Genomic DNA, 15,379 nt, shown 5'->3' with positions numbered 1-15,379 from the left:
AGAGTTCTTACTAGAGAAGTTGGTACTAATGCAGGAGTTAGCATTAATTCATGTTTCATGCAGAATTCCCTTCATGCACAAGAGGACACTTCCATGGTATCCACTGTCAAACATCAACCAGCTGTTCCTTAGCAAAATGGGGGCTATCACAAAAGCACAGCTAGCACTGTTGCAGAAGCACACAGTGCAAGCGATAAAGAGATTCGACAACAAAAGATCGTTCTATGTGTCTCTGATATTTAGTGAGACACACAACAGGAGGAAGTATGATATTTGAAATAGCACTGCAAGTTATGGATCATTTTGTTTTCTCTATTAACCTTTTGGTATGAATTAATAAATCCTGCAGATGTTCTGCAGTTCAGGCTGTTCAATTAGTGCTGAGTCACAGTTTCATATTGCACTGGCATGCTCCTGCATGCCTCTGCTTCTGCAATACCTGCTGCTTTTCTGTCACTCCTAGGATTTGCTCAAGCCTGCACATAGTTAAAAAAAACAACAATCTTGCTATTGTTTCAGGTTTAATTGAAATAGTGTTTTAAAGCATCAACTTTAGTGCTCAGTATTGCCAACACAGATGGAGTTAGATCAGGATTACAGGTGGTGGGAAATGTTTGCTAAATTCCCTTAATGTAGACAAGAGCAAAACATCTCTTTCTTAAGATTAAAGGTTGTTATAAGAGATGGAAAGAAGGGTGATTCTGTGGTTGACACACATCATTTGCATTCCGGAGACCTGAGTTCGGAATAATACAGTATTTATTATTTTTAATACCTTGACCCTGCAAAAGATTTACCTGTGTGTGTAATTTCACTGAGTTAAGTCTTTGCAGTATCAGGGCCCAATGTTGTAAGGCACTTCACGCAGCCAATAACTCAGGCAACCAATGAGTGACTTCAGAGCACACAAGCAAGAAGCACTCACATTGGCTGCCAGAACTTTTAAATCTTTCCTGGCACACACTTAATTGTGCTGCAAAATCAGGGGTTGACCTTCCTTTCTGAACAGAAAAGCAGAAACTCCTCTCTGTGGATGCAGGAGACAATAATCTAGGACAGTGATTCTCAAACTTCTGTACTGGCGACCCCTTTCACATAGCAAGCCTTTGAGTGCAACTCCCCTTACAGATTAAAACACTTTAAAATATATTTAACACCATTATAAATGCTGGCGGCAAAGCAGGGTTTGAGATGGAGGCTGACAGCTTGCAACCCCCCTCCCCCATGTAATAACCTTGCAACTCCAAGGGGTCCTGATCCCCAGTCTGAGAACCCCTCATCTAGGCCATAGTTGGGTTTCAACTACTTTGCAATATAGAAAACGATGATGTCTTATTTGTTTCAGGGAAACCAAGTTATAGCTGGGCCCCCCAGTGTAAAGAAGCTGTAAGGATCTGCTGCTGTTATGCAAAGTGGCAGAATTGACACCTGTAGTTTGGCCCAACTCCAAAGTACATCTGTGCTGAGCTAGAGAAGGCCTTAAAACATAATGTTTTAAACATGCACTTGGCTTAATACATTTTATCATGCATTCCACAATCGTGCAAGTGTGGAAGAGGTAGGGGAATCAGGGGCTATGTTTTCCCAGAAAATGGTTAATAATGAACATAATATGTCCTACAATTCAAAAAGCACATTTATGTCAAGATTCTAAAAATCCTGCAAAGAATTGAGTACATTTACTAATGTACACAGTATCTTGGACTTGAAATATAGGGTTTTACCCTGCAATACGGATACAGTTGGTGAGTATGTTTTTTTGGTTGTAGAGAACAAAAGGAAACCTAATGTTTCAATCCTGAAGCTTAATGTAAGAGGGCACAGCAGTGCACAGCATCCATAAAACAAGCTTACAAAAATGACTTCAGCTCACAGCTGCAGGCAGCTGATGTCTTAATCAGAGCAATCCCTCTGCTATCATCAGGCAGTGAGTCACACCACACACTGCTGCAGAACAGCTGAACAAAAGTGAGCGCAGTGCCACAGCATTTCTATTTAAAAACACAAGCAAAGACAAACCCCCAAAACTCCCATAAAACACCCCAGTCCTACTTCTCCCTCCAGATCCCCTCACTATTCACATACAAATGACATCAAAAGATCTTGAATCTGCTGCTGAGAACATTTCCCAGTTTAAAAAAAATCACATTTGATATGGTCTGATATACAGGACAGCTGGGGTTCTCAACCTTTTTCTTTCTGAGGCCCCCACAACATGCTGTAAAAACTCCATGGCCCAGCTGTGCCACAACAAATGTTTTACTGCCTATAAAAGGCAGGGCCAGCATTAGGGGGTATCAAGCAGGGCAATTGCCTGGGGCCCCACTCCACAGGGGGCCCAGTGAAGCTAAGTTCCTCAGGCTTTGGCTTCAGCCCCAGGTGGCAGGGCTTGGGGCCACAGGCTTCAGTCCCATGCAGTGGGGTTTCTGCTTTCTGCCCTGGGTCTCAGCAAGTCTAATGCCGGCCCTGTTTCGCAGACCCCCTGAAATCTGTGGGCTGCTTGTTGAGAACCACTGCAATACAGTATGCTGTACTTTATAACAAGTTACCCCTCTACCCCGATACAACACGGTCATGGGGAGCCAAAAATCCCTACCGCATTATAGGTGAAACACCCTTATATCGGGGTAGCGGCGGCAGGGCTCCAGTGGTGATTTAAAGGGCCCGGGGCTCCCCACAGCAGCCAGAGCCCCGGACCCTTTAAATCGCTGGCGAGCCCCGCTGCCACAGACCCGGGGTAGCAGTGGCAGGGCTCTGTCAGTGATTTAAAGAGATCTGGGCTCCGGACACTGCGGGGAGCCTGGGCCCTTTAAATCGCCAGCTGAGCCCCGCTGCCGCAACCCTGGGATAGGGGCGGCAAGGCTCCAGTGGTGATTTAAAGGGCCCTGGGCTCCCCGCAGCAGCTGGAGCCCCGCACCCTTTAAAGAGCCACCAGAAGAGCCTCCTGCTACCGCACGAACCTGTGTTATATCGGGTCATGTTATAGCGGCGTAGAGGTGTACTTTTTGCTCTTTTACTACAAAATCCCGGTAAGTAAAATACATATCCAGTGGTCATCTGGATGCTACAGAGGACGGCATAAACCCTACACCACGGCCAATTATACAATACCGTGCTGATGGGAGAAATAGCTTCCTAGCCCTGAGCAGTTAATACGTTTGGGCTTAGTATGCGCCAAATTCTTCTCAGTTAAACCCATGTAGCCATATTGATTCCAGCTGTTTAATGTCGATCAGGCAGCACTTAGACCCTTGGCTTTTATTTTGACTATTGTTTGGAACAATAAGACAATTAACATTTCTCTTCAGCAGACTGTGATGTGGCTCACTTTCTGGTGCCAGCTGTGCAGCAAGGGAAGCGGCTGACCCTGATTAAGAAGCCACCTGCAAGCAGCTGTGAACTGATGCCATTTTTGCAAGCACGCCTGGTCCTTATCTATAAGTGACCTTATTTTTTGGCCAAAAATTTCTCTGTTGGCATCAGTGCAGTTCCACCAGTGAAAGCAATGGTCAGAGCACTAGTATAAAGAATATATCAGCAGCCACTGGTGTTTTGTCTGTTATGTAAACCTTGTTTTTAGCAGGGCTAGATGGAGTGGTGATAAAAATGTTACCAGCTACATTTCACCTTGGACATTAGGATCTGCTTTATTTAGAGCATGAATGCTGACCTGGGCATTGGGTATCCCCTATTCTTTTGGGAAAGTGCCAGAAGAACTTTAAATAGCAAAAAGACAGCCACCACGGCTGAGCAGAAATGACCACAGTTTAAAGTCTTATAGGAAGAGACAGCAGGAACAAGAGCGATTTCAGAAGGAAACCCCCCTTGTCTGACAGTGCCTTAGATGGTATTGAAGATAGTAATAACTGCCCTTTTCTGAAAAAGAGAAGAAGTTGATTGAAATGAGCTGGAGCTGCTGCAGTGGAAGTCTCTGGCCTGGTCTGGTCAGGACATCCCTCGGGATCAGATGATGAAGACCCAGGGTACCAGGGAATGTGGAGGTTGCATCCTTGATGGCATAGCTCACTCCAGTAGCTTCTGCTTGTTCTTTATTCCACCCGCCACCACCAAGTTTCTTCAAGGATCCACAAAGGGAACGGTGGGTAGAATAGCCCATCCCCTCATCATTTTGTCCACCAATTAGGCCTAATATCCGACATACCAGTTTTGGTTCACTAATTTCCAGTTCCATATCTTCTGTTTTTAATCAAGCATGATTTCAACATAGTCCTTAAATTATAGCACAGTGGCCTTTTTGTTTGGACTAATTTAGTATCTGCCTAGTTTTCTTGCACCTGCTTATAACAATTATTGGGAACAACTTGACTGATTTTCCAAAACATTTGTTATTACAGGTTAGGGTTGCCAACCCTGCCGGTTTCGCTGGGAGTCTCCCAGAATCGGGCTCTATCTCCCGAAGGCTGCTGAAGCCAATCCGGGAGATTTTAGCTCACTTAAAGTCCAGCGGCGCAGTGGGGCTAAGGCAGGCTCCCTACCTGCCCTGGCCCTGTGCTAGCATGCCCCTCTGGCCTCTGGGGGCAGGGGCTGGGGGTCTCGGCATGCTGCCCCGTACCCCTGTCTGCAAGCACCACACCACAGTTCCCATTTTCTGGGAACTGTGGCCAATGGGAGCTGCAGGGGTGGTGCTTGCAGGCAGAGGCAGCACACAGAGCCTCCCTGCCCTCCCTCCCCCACAGGGACACCATCTGCTTCCGGGAGCAGCGCGGGGCCAAGGCAGGCAGTGAGCATGCCTTAGCCCTGCTGTACCGCCACCCAGGAGCCACCCGAGGTAAGCGTTGCCGGGCTGAAGGCTGCACCCCTCACCCCCTCCTGCACCCAAACTCCCTCACAGACCTGCACCCCTCCCTCCCACCTAAAACCCAATCCCCTGCCCCAGGCTCAGCCTGAAGCTCCCTCCCACACACACACTCAACCCCTCAGGCCAAGCCCAGAGCCCATGGCCCCCTCCTGCACCCCAACCCCCTGCCCCAGCCCAGTGAAAGTGAGTGGGGGGGGGGAGAGCAAGCAATGGAAGGAGGGGGTATGGAGTGGGGGGGGCAGGGCAGGGGCAAGGGTGTTTGGGTTTGTGTGATTAGACAGTTGGCAACTCTATTACAGGTTATTGTATCATCTTATATATTTTGTCAGCCAAATTATCACAACACAACTCAAACAGCAGAGATTGAGGGAGACCCCTCTTCAAATCCTCTCTCCCATCAGGCAGCAGAGGGAACTGAACCAAGATCTCACACGTCCCAGGTGAGTGACCTAACTAGTGGGCTAAAAGTTACAAGGTGAGCATCACCACCTCCTCCTTCTCTGATTTATGTGAATGAGGCAGGTGCCTAAGACTCCTTGACTCCAGTTGTGAACCACTAGCAGAGAGAGGCACCTTCCTGGAGCCTGGGTTTAGGGCCTTAACTCCATGAGGGAGGCAGGACTTAGGACACACCCATCTCATTGGGCTCTCCCATTGGCTACCTTAGGCAGCTTACCACCTAGCATACTGGCTTTTGTGAATCACGTTCTAAGGCGCTATCTCTCCCCCTTTGTTTTATAGGGAGCCTAGCCCCCTAATTTAGGCTTTGTGAATCACAATGCTGTTCTTGCGCTTTTCTAGACATTAGCATGCTGAGCACTGCAATGCCCAAGTCTGTTTGCAGATCTGGGCCAGCACTACTAATGATGCAGAATCCTCCCTCACTTGCTTCACTGCAGTGTCAATACCAAATATATATGAAACCACAACTTCCCAACCCAAAGACATGAGTTTTACCCAATCAGCTACATTGACAAACTGTTCTGCCTGGGAGGAGAAAAAGGGAATAAAGTAACTTCTCCAATGCAACAACTTCAACAGCCTTGGATTAATAACAAGGACGGAAAATTAGCTTTTGATAGGAACTGGAGCAGACACATTGGCCTTAATGGAGTGATGCTGATTTCCATCAGCTGGGAATCTGTCTTTTTGCTTTGTAGCTCCAAAGCAATAATTAAAATCTGTTTTAAACTGCTTTCTTGCAGTTGAAGGTTTGTCTGTCTTCAAGTCTGGATTGGTGCCTGGGGCTTTTGGTATAAGGAAAATATACGGAAAAGGGAAAGAAATTCAGATAAACAATATTTTTTGCTACAACATCTCAGACTACCAGCCATCTTGCCAGACATCAAAAGTAATATACCCTGCAGTCAGCCCTAAGTTTTCATTTAGAAGCTTATTTGAATATAGCCACTGAAGACTTGATACATTGCAGGCACCAGTGACTCCTGTTGAAAACAAAGTAGAGAACATGAATTAACATCAAAAGCATCTAAAATCGGAGTCAGTAGGCAAAGCAGACTGAGAAATACATGGATTTAACTGAAGCTTAAGTGCAGCTGTAATTTAGTCCCCTCAAAAATGCAGGAGGGACTTAAATATTTTGTTAAATATAGTCCTGGATTTAGTGCTTAAAGTGGTCTGAAAAAAGTGACAGGTCTATCATAATCTGGGAGCAGCAGTTTTGGTAAAACAATACTTAGTGTCCCCTCAATAGCACAGCTCATTTTTTTCCTGTGTCTGTGAACACTTGTGACATCCCCTCCCCAAACACACACACACCTGGTTGAAAAGGGACCCTGGCGACTCCAGTCAGTACGGCTCAGTATGTTTTCTGATCTAAAGCCTGCCACACTAATCTGAGACACTCAAAGCAGATGTGCAGTAGGAAAAGATGCCCCAGGGACAGAATATTAAGCATTGTGTAGTCTGGATTCCTGGGGCTTATAACATTTATGGGATTGTCTGTTATATGATCTATGCTGTCGGCTTTATCTCCCTTTCTCCTTCCTCATGGGTGATAATGTTCTGACGTTTATGTAGTGATGGATATGCTCCCTGAAGCTGCTTCTTGTATGTATGTTTGAGAGCAGTAATGTGTTTCTGCTATGTTCTGTTGCTGTTTTCTGTTCTGTGGCATTTTAAACATTTAAAGATAAAGTAGAGATTTCAAATGCCTATTACATTTTTATTGTATTTTATTTTGTTGGGGCTTACTAAAATAAGGCAGCTCTGTATTTCACACTGGGTAACAATTTAGATGCATTTATTGTTTAGAAGTGATGTCTAAATACATTTAAGACTTAATTAAGGCTGACTGAGGAATTCAGAAGCAATTTTAAACTTAAAAAATGTTTTATTACTTTTCTCCTTTTAGAGTTTATATGGCTGTTTTATTGATTAGATGTTGCAGAGCTGGCTATCAAAGACGTCGGTTTACCAGTAATGGACTTTTGGGGGTCTATTACCCTTTTTTAATTGTCAATTTTAATTATATATGGTTAGGAGCCCAGGGCCCTTTCACTACACATAAATTATGCCTACAGCAGTGCAGTACTGGGGGCAGGGAGAGGGGGAATGTCCTCCAGCTATATGCTCTCTTTGTCACCCTCCCCAACCTGCTCATATAGTGGACATATATATGCCCCAACTGTTCAAACAGCTTCTGCCTAAGTGCACACATACTTCTGTCCGTACTGACTTAACCATATACCCAAGAGCAAAGGGATAGCAATCTGTAATCTTGACTTGCAAACCCAAAACAGATACTTCCAATGAGTATGGAGCCAGGTATGTTGCCAATTGAAAACATGGGACAGTGATATGCTTTAGTTTCTTCACTCATTGCTGTTCAAATACCCAGTTATAGTAACTTGTCTTTGGAATTAATTTACATGAATTAGAAGTGTGTCTAGGGAGGATACTTGAGCTCTAGCTCTGAACTTTGTTCAGTGTGACAAACTGACATGATCCTGAACAAATGTTATTGAATTAAATTAAACCTTATTGAATTAGGGCTAATAGCTGTGGGGTACATTGTATTAAAATGCAGTTGTGTGTATGTTATTGTGCCATTGTACGTACATTCTGTAGTAAGGGGGCAGATACTAGTGTACTTCCCCTGGTGTCAGCCCCTTGAAGGCAACCCCCAGAGAGGTATGTATGTATGAGTTCAAAGTTGATGTTCCAGGCACCAACAGAATTTTTGTGTTTGTTTTTAAATAGCCTCATTTTAAACTGACTCAGGGCCTTCTTCCTGATCTGGTAAACAGACATAGGCCCAGGTCCGAAGAAGACCCCAACCCTTTGGGAAGGGTTGGAACAAGTAAGCCTGCTGAGGCCCCAACAGACTGTGCTTGCTCTATGCTGAACCTCTGATGAACTTGCCCCTGTTGGAGTTAAGATGGCATCTGGTAAGTGTGGCAAACCCAGGACAAATGGCTTGAAAGGGAGGGGTAGTAATTAGTCCCAGGGGGTTAAAAGGCCTCTCCCTATCCACTGAGGAGAGAGAGCTATGGGGAAATAAGGTTCAGCTGGAAAAGGAGTTACCAGGGAACTAACTAGGTTCAGCTGGCCTCAACTGCTGGAGACCTTTTTAAATCCTTCCTGGCATGGAAGCAGGGGTGGGGGAAGGAGAGTGAGAGAAGCTACCAGCAAGCTAGGTGCAGCAAGGCTCTGAACCCCTCCAGCAAGGAAGAGTGCACTCTGTCCCCAGAAGGGGAGAAACCCAGCACAAGGGACTGACTGACTGAGGGAGGGATCAGCGAGACCCTGTGCGACCTGGAAGGATTTTGCTTTGCCCAAGCCTGTGTCTCCAAGGCTAAAAAGGACTGAGCCTGCTGAGGAGAAGCAGGTACTTTACCACATAAGCTTAACAACATGCATGTAGGTTTCTATTAATAGTTTTTGCACTACTTTTTACCGTAAGAATAAAAGAGGCTTCTATAGAAAGAATTGTGTGGTATTAACTGTTGACAACCTCTCTGCTATCAGTGTCTGAAGAGAAAAGCAAACATGCTTGGGCAGTTGCTCTTTGCCAGGAATAACACAGTGAAGGCAAGGAAATACCATTATGAGAAGGGAATGAAACATGCATCTCCACCCAAGAAAGGCAATGGAGAGTGAGCCAAAACCTGAGAGTAAGTATCCTTGCTGGACCACTGACAGGAAAAAAAAAAGGCACAGTTGCCCTGCAGTGTGACATTTAGTACCAGGATTGTAGTCCAGGTCCTTGTAGAGACAGACCTAATACTGATGCAGCTGTGCTGCTGTAAGCTCGCTAGTGTAGTCAGCCGCATAATAATAAATCCCACCCCAAAGAGTGGGGGTAGTTATGTCAGTGAGAGATTCTCCCACTGACCTAGTGCTGTCCAAGCTGGTGTTTAGGTGGGTGCAACTCATCTCACTCAGGGGATGGCTTATTCACACCCGTGAGCGACATAAGTTATACCAACATAAGCAGTAGTATAGATGTAGCCTAAGTTACAATTTCTTTATTTCACCCTTTTAAAATCCAAATGCCAAACTACTTCTCTCCTGCCAAAAACTGCCCTTCTTTACAAGTTGTTATTTTGAGGCACAGTGCATTTTTAATGACTATAACTAGTGATGTATGGCTTACTGCCTCTTGACACCATTTGTATGCCAGGTGGTTATCTTAGAGCAGCTAGGTGCTACTATAATAGAAGCCATTGCTCTATATTATGTCATTGCTTTCTCTCTCATTTGGTATGTTACTTAAGATTTTTAGTTTTTAAGTGATACAGCTATAGAATTAACATTGTTGCAAGTTCTCCCCCTACTTAGCCGTCTGCAAATGACAATTTATAGCCTTGATGCTTCATTCAAGTTTTTAGAATGAGGACACTGCTGATATTTTTTTTTACTATTTTAAAATAATTGACTATGCACGTAGTCCCATTGAGGTGAGTTAGACTACCTTCAGAGCAAGGTACTACTCAATGTGAATAAGAGTGGCAGAATGAGATGCTTCAGAGTAGCAGCCGTGTTAGCCTGTATCCGCAAAAAGAACAGGAGTACTTGTGGCACCTTGGAGACTAATATTTATTTGAGCATAAGCTTTTTTGGGCTACAGTCCACTTCATCAGACGCATAGAATGGAACATATAGTGAGGAGACACACATATATATATATATATATACACACACACACACACAGAGAGAGAGAGAGAACATGAAAAGGTTGGAGTTCCCCGACCAACTCTAAGAGGCTAATTAATTAAGATGAGATTATCAGCAGGAGAAAATTTTTTTTTGTAGTGATGATCAAGATAGCCCATTTAAGACAGTTTGAAAAGAAGCTGTGAGGATACTTAACATGGGAAATAGATTCAATCTGTGTCATTCGAGAAGCCAATTTGGGCACCACTAGCCATTAATATAACCCTACTACTTTAACTTTTAAGGTCTAGAAAGCTTTAGAACTTGGGGAGTTCTAACAGAGTGAGACTCGGGAATTAGAATTCTGCTCAGATGGTATCATTAGTAAATAAAATATTTTCATAAATTCAATTTGATAAATCATTTTACATTATTATGAACTAACAGGGCTGCAGGATTGAAACAAGAAGAAAGAAATATGATGGGAATGAAACATGAGAGCAGTTTAAACCTTGGAGATTAGTTAGTTATCTTCATATAGGTATGGTAAGAACATTCAGTAAAACTGATGGTATAAAATGATACTTATATAGCTGTAATTAGCAGCATCTGCCCTGTGCATCATCTCTCTGTTTGAGCAATTCCCTTGCTTCAAAACCACTTACAGAATTTCTACTGCAGTAGCAAGTGCCAGATGGATGCAGTATTATTAGCAGATTAGCGTGGGGGAGAGAAGTTAACACTACAGATATGTATAGAAAGTGTTAAATAGCAGAGGAGCTGTTCTCTCCCCATCTCATCTTGTATAATACAGCCATGCACACCAAACTAGTTTTTCTGTCCAAGAGCCAATAACTGCATGCATCTTTGCAGATGGAACTGGCCTGTAAATTACATGGGTGTCTTTAAAATCCCTTTTGCAACTACCTTAAAATGTAGCATAATATCATGCATACAATAGCACTCAGAAGTGTGCAAACTTTTGAAACAAGATTTCATAATCAGCTACCTCATCCTATCAGGTGGGTATTCAAACTGCATAATTGCATTAGCAGTAGACAAGCCCTAACAAGGCAGAGTTATGAAAAAAATTGAAAAAGGGATGAGTAAGTATTTGCATTTCAAGGCTCTACTCTTGCAAGCCCTCTTCACATTGAGCTAACTGGGAGTTTGATGCAGGGAGGGCTTGCAGAATAAGGGACGATTAGAAGGCCATTCTTTCTGAACCAAATCCAAAAACAGAATATTGCTTTCCCATCTATTCTTCCTAAGACCACTCTCCCTATTCCCATCCCCAATAAATTGTTGACTAAGCCCTATGTGGAGTGAAAAGAAAAACAGGGAATGAAAATATTGAAAAGAAGGCATATCAATTACTTTCATCAACGAAGTTAGTTTACTCCTCCAAGCCTATAAGGATACGCAAGTGTTTCCAGAAGAGACTTTATAACCAATGCTTAATGTTGTTAATGTGTTCTCAAAGATGTCTGAAATTCCCCACTATTTACAATCTGAATCATAACCAGCACTGAAAATGTGAATTACTGACCTTCCAGATGAACAGTGGTGCAATGTTACCAGCAAACAGGCCAAGCTAAAGAAACCAGATTTGGCCACAATGGGGGAAAGTTTCAACATTTTTCATTCAGGTTTAATTTAACTTTAATTTTGAAATATAGGTCTTAGGGAAAGGATAGAAATCAGGGTTTTCAGATTTAACCCTAAAACCAGATCCCTTAGTTTTAGAACTAGTCCTCCACATGAAGTACGCAAGGTTATAGCACTCAGAGCTGTAAAGAACATTTATGTACTTTAATATTTAAGTGTCCATTTACTAACCAGAGAGAAGACGTAATATTGCAATTCAAGAAAATCATGTGTCATTATGTTCACGCAAGTGCAATATTATCTGGTCTCCTTATAAATATGTGAACACAAAGACTGATTTCCTGCAAGAAATACTTATTCCAGTGGAAGGAAGCTGAATAAATAGCTCCCCAGGAGCAATTAAATGGTAGAAGTTAATTGCTTTTCTGAGATAAAAATCAGAACTGGCCTGAAATTCATCCCTTCACGGGTTTAAGTCAAGCCTTTCAAATTCAGCTGTTCTTTCTTATCCAGGAAGAGGATCCAAGAAAATATAAACCACCCACTTCCATACATGATTCATTCTCCTTTCCTCCCATACAGTTGCTCTGCCTTTCCCTTCCCATTGGATATCTAGTGCCAGCTGCTCGAGTCCACCATCATCACAGCTTAGAGCCTCTGCAATGAGACCTTAGATCACCACTGCGTGTAATGCAAGTAAGTGCAGACTCCTGGTGCTCAGTAACACAGAGCAAATGAAGCTGAGTAGAGAAAAGAAAAGGTAAGCTGAAGTAGACTCAAAGCAGTGTCATCTTTCTCCACTCACTAAAAATAAAACATCCATTTTGAGGTCATAAAATGAACCCAACACATCCTCTGTGGAGATAAACAAAAACTGTCTATTTCCCTGAGAAAAGTGATGAGTCCCCCATTATGCCCTACAGATGGACTTCTGTTTCTGTGTGACCGGGGGGAGGGGTAGAAGAAAACCAAAGAGTAGAGAGCTCTACACAGAACATTAAGAGTGCTAGACTCCCCCCCAAACATTTAGAGCACTAGGCTCAAGTGCCCTAAGTGATCTCAACTGACATGGCTGTTTAGATTCTTAGGTAACCAGAACCCAAACCATATAGGCCTTGATAGATCAACATTACTGATCTAAATAGAAGGGCTTTTCAGTCTTGCTGGCAAAGGCATAACAAGATCCAACAGGTAGAAGATGAAGTTAAGACAAATTTAACCTTGAAACAAAAAGTAGCTTTTTGCTGTTTAATTGCAAGGGCAATTAAACATTTAAACAGTTTACCAGGGAAGGTGGTGGACTCACTATCACTTGGAGTCTTTAAAATGAGACTAGATACCTTTCCATCCAGCTTCAAAAGAGAAATGCTACAGCCTGGGAGAGCAGAGGTCAGGCTGAATGGTCCTGGTGGTCTCTTCTGGCCTTGGAACCTGTGAAGGAAGCGGGGGATTCATGGGCCACAGGGAGAACGGGATTGCTTGCCATTGCCCTCAACATATTAATAAACAATTGCATCTCTGCATTAAGACATTTACGATAATCATATCATGCTTCAGAGCTTTAACTAGTTGCCTGCAGGAGTCATGAAGAAAGCCACCTGCCTCCCCACCTCTTCCAATGCACAATTGGCAAAATGTATTGTGGGTTTGTTTTTTTCACCTTCCTCTGAAGCATCAGATAATGGCCACAGCTGGAGATGGGACACCAGGAGATTAGTATGTGAACAGGTCAGGCATCTAAGAAAGATCTGTACTTTCTCAGATCACTGGTCCACTGTGGACCAGTGATCTGAGGAAGTACAGATCTTTCTTAGGGTATGTCTACACTACCCACCGGATTGGCAGGCAGCAATTGAGTCTAATCTAGACAAGAGTGCTCTCCTGTCGACTCCTGTACTCCACTGCCGTGAGAGGCACAGGCAGAGTTGACAGGGGAGTGGTAGCAGTCGACTCACCGCAGTGAAGACACTGCAGTGAGTAGGTCTAAGTATGTCAACCTCAGCTACGTTATACTAGTGCTCTAAATGTTTGGGGGGGAGCCTAGCACTCAATGTTCTGTGTAGAGCTCTCTACTCTTTGGTTTTCTTCCCCCCCCCACTGGTTACACAGAAACAGAAGTCCATTTGTAGGGCATATTTGAAATTGCTTGGTCCTAATCCACATAGGTCAATGCCATCATACATATGAAGGGAAGTCCCCCATGGAGATTTGTGGTTTAGGAAAAAAATACCAGTAGATGAATAGACTAGTTAAGATGCAAATCCGAAAGCACCTTAAGTAAAAACTTGGGCTCGCAGGCATCGGGAGACCTTGTCCTTGAAAAACATTGTAAATAGGTCTGCCATCAATGCTCCAATTTCTAATAGTGAGAGCTATTAGAAAGGATGCCTTAATAGATAAGTGAAAGAGCAGGTTGCCATAGGTTCAAATGGAGGTGCCATAAGGCATCTAAGTACCAGGTCGAAATGCCAAATTGCAGCAGAATCATTTACCCCCAAGTTAAGATTCCCCAGATCCTTAATAAATCTTGAGGGCACAGGATGTGCAAAACAAACCCATGCAGTGGGGAATGAAAAGCTAATATCACAGCAAGATGAGCCTTAATGGAGATAAATTAATAAACCCTTTTTTAAAATCCAGCAGTTAATCCAAGATGGCTGACAGCAGAAAAGATTCAGGCACAAGTGCTGCCGGTGACACCAGTTGTTGAACCACTTCACAATTTCTGAAGGTAAGTAATTCAAATTGATTCCTTTTTACTGTCTAATAATACCTGTGCTCCTGTCAAGGTGGATTCTAACCCTGTGAATGATCCAGGAGCCATGTTTAGAAATGGAGGACCCCTAGGTTGAGGCAAAGCACACAACCTGCATCCTAGGAGAGGAGATGAGGGATGGTTGGAGGCTTGAGCACTGATTAGGGACATAGGTGAAGTAGGTAAGGACACCAAGCTCAGCTCACCTAGATCGGTATTATAAAGATAACCCTGGCCTTGTCCTGCCTGATCTTGTTCATCACTCTTAAAATCTGTGGTATTGGAGGGAATGTATAGAACAGGCCCTTTGTCCAAGGAAGGAGAAAGGTCAGCTTTTTGAGAGATGCCTACCTCTTGAGCAGAGTACGGGGCACTTCCTGTTGCCGGATGTAGTGAATAGTTCCCCCTGTGAAAGTTCCCACCTCTACAATATCCCATGAAGGATTTGAGATTCCAATTCTCATTCACAGTCCTATGAGAAGTGCCTGCTGAGCATGTTGACTGAGAATCTGGACTCGAGGAAGGTTAGTGGCTGAGATCTGAATCCAATGGGCCACAGTTCCACAGCTCCACAGCTTTGGCAAACAGCGGGGGGGGGGGGGAATCTCCTCCCTCTCTGTTGATACAGAACATACAAGCTACTTTGTTCATCAGGATTCTGATTGATTTGCCCTTGATGAGGGGTAGGAACTGAAGGCAGCATTCCTGACTTCCCTAAATTCCAACGAATTGATATGGAGACCGGTTTCCTAGCTGAAGGAGGGTGGGAGCTCATTTCCTCTGGAATCTCTCTTTTTCTGGTGGGTTTGGTGGTTCAATGACAACCATAGAACTGAGCCAGGTGGGATCTCTGGGTAGTTTGAGAGTTGTTAAATCTCTTCATGGCTGTAGGGCTGTATATACCCAGAGACCGCAACGTGGCCCTGGAGTCCTTCAGCATGTGCAGGGCACTTGTCTGTAGTTCCAGAGAAGAGCTTCTGACCATCAAATGGGAAGTCCTCAGCCATATTCTGAACCTCTCTCAGGAATCCTGATAACTGAAGCCACAATGCTCTGAGCATGACAACTGCTCTGGAGAT

The 15,379-nt window shown here is 43.8% G+C and overlaps 1 long non-coding RNA gene across 3 annotated transcripts; it reads left to right on the top strand.

Moving 5' to 3' along the window:
• Positions 1-5,124: 5,124 nt before the first annotated feature.
• Positions 5,125-14,866, top strand: LOC120407010. 3 transcript variants are annotated; one of them, XR_005599731.1, is made up of 6 exons: positions 5,125-5,259; positions 8,042-8,229; positions 8,810-8,955; positions 12,128-12,241; positions 14,186-14,276; positions 14,771-14,866. It is a non-coding gene; the product is annotated as an uncharacterized LOC120407010 (long non-coding RNA). The 3 variants fall into 3 exon arrangements; XR_005599732.1 differs by lacking the exons at positions 5,125-5,259; positions 8,042-8,229 and adding an exon at positions 8,455-8,669; XR_005599733.1 differs by lacking the exons at positions 5,125-5,259; positions 8,042-8,229; positions 8,810-8,955 and adding an exon at positions 8,455-8,669.
• Positions 14,867-15,379: the final 513 nt, after the last annotated feature.

The sequence above is a fragment of the Mauremys reevesii genome, linkage group 5, assembly GCF_016161935.1.
Source record: "Mauremys reevesii isolate NIE-2019 linkage group 5, ASM1616193v1, whole genome shotgun sequence".
Lineage (NCBI taxonomy): Eukaryota > Metazoa > Chordata > Testudines > Geoemydidae > Mauremys > Mauremys reevesii.
This window is presented reverse-complemented; position numbering and strand designations above follow the sequence as displayed.